We start from the raw sequence: 6918 nt of genomic DNA on the forward strand, positions 1-6918 counted from the left end.
ATCTAGAGACCTTTTTGATTGTCACAGTAGAGAAGAGAGTGCTACTTGCTTCTAATGAGTAGAGGTCAGGGATGTTGCTAAACAAATGCACAGGACAACCCCTGCAACAAAGAAGGTCAATTGTGATGAGATTGAGAAACTTGAATCCTTGATCCTTCTCTGTCTTCTTTGTGGGCTTCTGTTCTTCTTATCATTCCCCAAATTTTGCAGTTGCCTAGGTTTCTCACCTTACCCTTTTGCTTTCCCCTTCCGATGCATTCTCTGGAACACACTGTCCGTTTCCATGGCTTCAATTCTTCCCTATATCCATGTCTTCAGCCTTTTTTTTTTTTTTTTTTTGGTGAAACTGGGGATTGAACCCAGGGCCTCACACATGCCAGGCAAGTGCTCTACCACTAAACTACACCCCCAGTCTCTCTACGATTCTCTTGAACTTCAACCTATTAAATGAGTACCAAATAGATATTTCTGTCCCCATATCCTGCATCAAAGCAAACTCAGCATGTCACCAAACATATTCTGTGTTCCCTTTTTATTTATCTAGGATTTCTTTTCCTAGTAGCTCCAAGATCTCCAAGGCTGGTTCTGAGGGCTCTGACCGCATGTATGGAATTTGGGTATGTTCCCTTTGAAACTCAAGAACTCCCAGGTCACTCCCTAGCATGCTAGTTACTCCATAATTTTTTGCTCCTGTGAGAGCTGAAAAGATGCACACGCCTGCTCTTTATCGTACTCTTCCTCATATACCTCCAGCCAAAGCCAATGCCTGGTACGCATACCTGTAGTTAGCAGAGAGGTGGCTTGGGCTGAGCTGCCTGCTCAGGAGGCTTTTGTTGCTACTGGAAACCCCAACCCAGGTCTTAGTGACTCCTCAGGTAGGGACTTGCCTTCCCACTGAGTTACACTTGGGGACAAAAGGTATGACTTCCATTACTATGTTGAAAAAAGTGATGAAAGTAGGCATCCCCCACTCTGTTTCTTATTGTGCCATTGGGCCCAAGTTAGTCTGACCATCTCCTAACTTAACCTCAGGCTACCACATAAATTTCAATGACTTTAAACTTGAAAGTAGCAGGGAACTTAGTTTCAGTCTGAGGAGGATTTTCTGGTTATAAGCAATAAGAACAATCGATTCTGTCCAATCCAAGTGAAACATAAAATATAAAAACAAAACTAGGATTTACGGGAAAGATATGAAGTAGTTCAAAGGCTAAGAATCTAGATAGGCCCTGGAATCTAGGAATCAGGAACTAAGAATATCAGGAGCACTGTTGGAATAATTACATTTGAACATTTTTTGTTGTTGCTATTCTCGTGTTTTATAGTAGATGGTTCAGATTCTAAGGAGAGGACATCTGACTGGTCTTGCTTACCTCACATGAGCACTTCTGTGCTAGGCATGGCGCATAGTCTACCCAGACCATTTTCAATGGGGTTCTGTATATTCAAAGGATAATTGGGGTACCTTCACTCAAAAGAGCAAAGAATACTCACCAGGCAACAATAGCAGATGTCTGTTTGTTCCCTTAGTCAGTTTGGGCTGCTACAACAAAGTATCATAGACAGGATAGCTGATAAACAAAAGGAATTTATTTCGTACACATCTGAAAGCTGGAAGTCCAAGATCAGGGTGCCAATATTGAGTTCTGTAGAGGGTTCTTTTCTGAGTTGAAGTCTCTCACATATGGCTAAAGAGCTAGCTAATTCTCTGAATTTTTCTTAAAATGGCACTAATCATATTCATGAGGGTCTTGCCCTTATGATCTAATTAACTTCCCAAGGCTTTCCCCCCAGACACTGTGACATTGGAGATTAGGATTTCAATGTATACATTTTGGGGAGGCATAAACATTCAGTCTACATCAGTTTCTTTCTTCCCAGGAGGATGCAAGTAAAAATGGATGATCAGGCAGAGGAGTTTGGGATAATTCCTTCTTTGTTCTGGAGGCCAATGTGTCTGGAGAGGATTGGCTAGAATTCATATGACTCTAAAGCTGATGACCAAGGTTTGGTCAAAATACATTGTTCCATTATATTCTTCTAGATTGGACTATGTTTCATAAACTCGATCTTTTATTTATTACAGGCCCAAAATGTAAAACCAAAATGCCAAAATGTATTTCCAGGGTTATAACATCCTTCAAAGTTTCAGGCAAGTTTTTTCCTCCAGAGCAAAGCACTAAAATGTCAAGGAGAAAATCACCTAAACTCAGTAATGCCCTGAAAAATTGTTGTGTGCTTTGAAATTGTTAGAGAAAGCACTGAAGCAATGCAATTTTAAATCAGATGCAAAAGCAAAATGGAAATTATAAATATAGAAAGTAGAATCTAGTAATTATAATTCCATAGTCTCTCAATCAGTTGCTTGCTTATTCATTTATTCATTCCTTAAATATTTATCAAGTGCCTACTTTGCACCACACACTATGCTGGCTGCTGGGGATAGATACCTGGAGATACAGCATTGACTTCTCTAACTTTCTCCCACTTTTTAACACATATTCACATTTTACCTAATTTTCTTTCTTTCTCTTTTAAGCTAAGTGGGAGAAAACTTTCCAAACACTAGATTTAGATTTCCTACCCTCAATTTATAATAAATGCTTTCAAGGAATTGTCGTGGAGTTTTCCATCAAATGGCTTTTGCCAATTCTTGAAAGATCATATTTGTGCTTAAGATTTTTTTCTTTAATTATATCAAGTTATCTCTTAAATGCTCCATGTGGTTCAAAAAGAGGTATCAGGCATGCCTGTAATCTCAGGGGCTTGGGAGGCTGAGGTAGGAGGATGGAGAGTTCAAAGCCAGCCTCAGCAAAGGCAAAGTGCTAAGCAACTCAGTGAGACCCTGTCTCTAAATAAAATACAAAATAGGGATGGGGATGTGGCTCAGGGATTGAGTGCCCTTTTGTTCAATCCCTGGTACCAAAAAAAGAAAAGAAAACAAAACAAAACAAAAAACACGTATCAGGAAGTTTTTGGAGCCATGTGAAGCAGTATCCATAGCAAGCAAAATGGAAATTGGTAGACCTCCTCTCTTGGCCCCTGGCTGAGTTGCCCAGCAGGTGATTGGTGGCCAGGGGACTACAAATGAGTGAAGACTACTTTATTAAGCACTATAGGACAGAGATTCTCTCTGCCATGATCACTGTTACCATCCCCAGCACCAAGCAATGTGACAAAAAGAGATTTGGCGAGTGCTCAGTAAGTTGGCATGCCATAAATGAATAAATATTTAAAACGTCCTTTGAATAAGAGGAGAGAAAATTTAACCTCCCTGGATTTATAATCAGATGATTTTTTTTACTACTCCTTTGTTTAATTGGTGGATCCTGAATTGCATTTGATATACATAAGTCTCAAGGTTCAACAAAAGCAGACAAAGAATTCGAGTTCTCAGAGAATTTTGTTTCTGGGAAGTAATCCTAGATTGCTTCCATGGTTACATTTAAAGTAAACATCAGTGCCTATTTAGCCATTGCTCTGATTTAATTACAAATTCTTCTTGATTATGAGCTAAATTTTAACTTACATAAGACTCTTTGAATTCCAGCTGTGCATACTTGGAAGTTATTATTTTTGGACAAAATTTTCAGTATTTCAGGCATTTTACTAATTAAGAAAGGTTTCTACATCAAGCATACCGGTGGTTTTCCTATGTCAGTGATGGCAAATGTATTTCATTTCACTTGCCAATTTTATATGATTGGTTTTCTTGGAGTACCAGATTAAGAAGTAGCCTGAGGTCAAAGGTGGACTCTGGAGGGAAGGTTACCTTTCAGGATAGCTCATCCATGTCTTCTTGGCTGATAGAGGTGGGTGGTTGGTACATGTCTTTCACATTTTTCATCTTTTCTCCATAAACTATAATGTAAGATTGGAAGTGCCTCTTTTGTGATCAGAGACTAAATGCAGCCAAGATCTAAAAACTAAGGAAGGAATTAGCAGACACATCAACATAGTTCCATCTTAAGGGAGAGTCATTTGTTAACTTTACAGTGAATGGCCTGAAATAAAATTGTTGAGGGAGTCTTGCTCCTTGCTAGAAAGATGAAAACCCAAATCAACACAAAATTTGAAGTCCAAGAAGTCACTGTTGAGTTTGCTGAACCTGGAAAGAAGGTTAATAAAACTGCTGGTATAAAGTAACTTGGAAAATTGGTGTTAAGTAAACACAGTTCAGCAGTTAGTCATCAGCTGAGGGCCTTAGGATAACTCAGCTCTTCCCCCGGCACTCTTTCCTCATGTCTAAAATATGGGTACCAAAACCTGCTGTCTTGTTGAGAACAAGTATACATAAACTCAAATGATAGCCATTTTTCCACAGAAGTATAAGTTGTGAGGTTTCTTTGAACATTATCCTTGCAAATAGTTTATGTTGTAAACATGTTCTTGAGATGCTATCTATTTCAGAAGATCAAAGAATGTCAGATATTGCTGACTTGATATCTAGTTAAAGTGACATAATTCCCATGGAATCGTTGGCATGAATTTTATCTGGCAGTCCCATGTAAGAGGTAATCTGGAATTAAGATCAATTACCAGTGAGTTCTGAATCTACTAATTTTCAGTATTTTTATTTTTCAGACTCAATAGAAACATGCTTATTAATATTCGCACTGCCCAGTTCGAATCAATTCCACCACCTCTTTAGCTGCCATTGTAGTACAGCATACAGATTGGAAGATATTTTAGAACAGATGTATAATACAGAAAATAGACAATCTCTGGGTTCAGGGAAAGATGGTGTTTTTAGCACTCTTACACATGACTCTTGTAATTTTGGCTGCTCTTAAAGACACATCTCTTTAAGTGGGAATTGCTTTTAAATCCAATTTATGCTTAGACATACCTCCAGAGGAGTCCTACCAAGGAAACTCAGGCAAATCTTGTTTATTGAATGGAACTGTTCTTAAGATCCCTTTAGAAATTTCAAAGATGAAAATTCATGTAGGCAAAGATCATTATCAAAATGGTATGTCTCTAAAGAGAGTTTATCTTCATTTACTTGGATGTAGGAATCTGTCTGTCTCTGACTCCACATGGGTGGCAGGTGAAATTTGTACCATGTGCCCATGGTTTTCAAATATAAAAAAGTTCCAACTGGGCCAAAGGGATAAAAGCTACTTTATAAAAAATTCATTTGGATACAGGGAGGTCTAAAAGAACAGGACAGTCATGTTTTGAATTATTCAGACAATCTGAAAATATTTATTTTGGAGAAAGTTAAAAGAACACACACACACACACACACACACACACACTGCTGATTCCTAGAAGCAGCAATTGTGCTCACACACCTGAGAAAAATAAAATTATCTAGAAATCTGGCATTTAAAAATTTAAGAATCATTTCAGGCTTAGGAGACTGTGGAGTTCTGTGGTTATAAAGTTGAACTTTATGGTAAAACAGACTTGGGAGCAAACCCTAGCAACCTAGGAATGTTTCTAGAACCCTAAGAATATGGGTTTTTAAAAATTATTTTTAAACCATGTAAATTCACCTTCACTCCTCTTGTCTATGTAGTACATTTCATAACTTTTCACAGGTAGCTCTTTCCTTCCCAATGATATTTTAATGTGCAAATTGCTTTGGTAGTGATACTTAGACATCCATGGTTCACATTGAATTTTTTTACCAATGAAATTAATGTTAAATAATATTTTATCTGTTCTGTTTACACCATAAAGTCCTTTTTTCTCCTCCATGAGGCGCCATAGAAATGGTACTTGCTCCTTATTTTTTTGATGTTTTGTGTCTTTTTGTGTGTAGCTCAGTGGTAGAGTGCTTGTTTCACATATGCTGGGGGTTCAATCCCCAGAATAGAAAAATGATTTTGAATTTAGTTAGCTAGATTAATTTTAAAATGTCCGTATCACAATCCAAAACCAAAGACAAATGTCAGAGCTGGGGGAAGTATTTCTTCTACCCATGTTGCCAAGGATTACATAATCACAAGACATCAAGAAACTGGAATGATGGATTGATACCCTTGACAAGTGATGATGATTGCACAACTCTATAAATTTGCTAAAAAATTACTGACTTGTACACTTGAGTGTTGAATTTTATGGTATGTAAAACTTACTTTAATAAAACTGTAAAATAAATCTTTGCTATATAAAGAACTCCTCCTAAATGGGGGAAAAAAGCAACTTAATAGCAAAATGTGAAAGAGATGTGAGTAGAAAGTTCATGGGAAAATGAGTATTGGTGTCTAGTACGCATGCAAATAAGTTCAACTTCACCAGCAGTTAGGAAATTGCATTTTTTTTTTCTTTTTTTGGTATAGGGATTGAATCCAAGGGTGCTGAACCACTGAGCCACTCCGCAGTCCCTTTCTATTTTTTTTTTAGAGACTGGGTCCCACAGAGTTGCTTAGGGCCTCTCTAAGTTGCTGAGGCTGGCTTTGAATTTGTGATCCTCCTGCCTCAGCCTCCTGTAACCCATGGGGATTACAGGTGTGAACCACTGTGCCCAGTAGGAAGTTGCATTCTTAAAATAGCAATGGAATGCTATTGTTTGGTAGTTTGTTTGCTTTTTTTCCCATGGTGCTGGGAATTGAACCTAGGACCTTGTGCTTGCAAGGTAAGCTCTCTACCAACTGAGCTATATCCCCAGCCCATGTTTGGTAGTTTTTTAAAAAATGTTTTTATTCAAATTGTATAAATTATTTAAATCAGTAGTACATTCAAGGGTTGAAAGATAAAGATTGTACATGGAAAGTTCCCTTTTCACCTTTGTCCCAGATCTCTCTTTATTTTCCCCACAATACAACAGTGTTATCCATATCTTGTGTAATTTTCCAGAGACACTTAGTGAACATAGAGGAAACTGTATATTTTTCACCTCCACTTTAAATACTAATGGTTGGGTATGGTATAAACTGTTCTGCATACTTCTTTATTCCTCTGCCTTCA

This window comes from Sciurus vulgaris (genome assembly GCF_902686455.1).
Source record: "Sciurus vulgaris genome assembly, chromosome: 16".
NCBI classification, from domain to species: domain Eukaryota; kingdom Metazoa; phylum Chordata; class Mammalia; order Rodentia; family Sciuridae; genus Sciurus; species Sciurus vulgaris.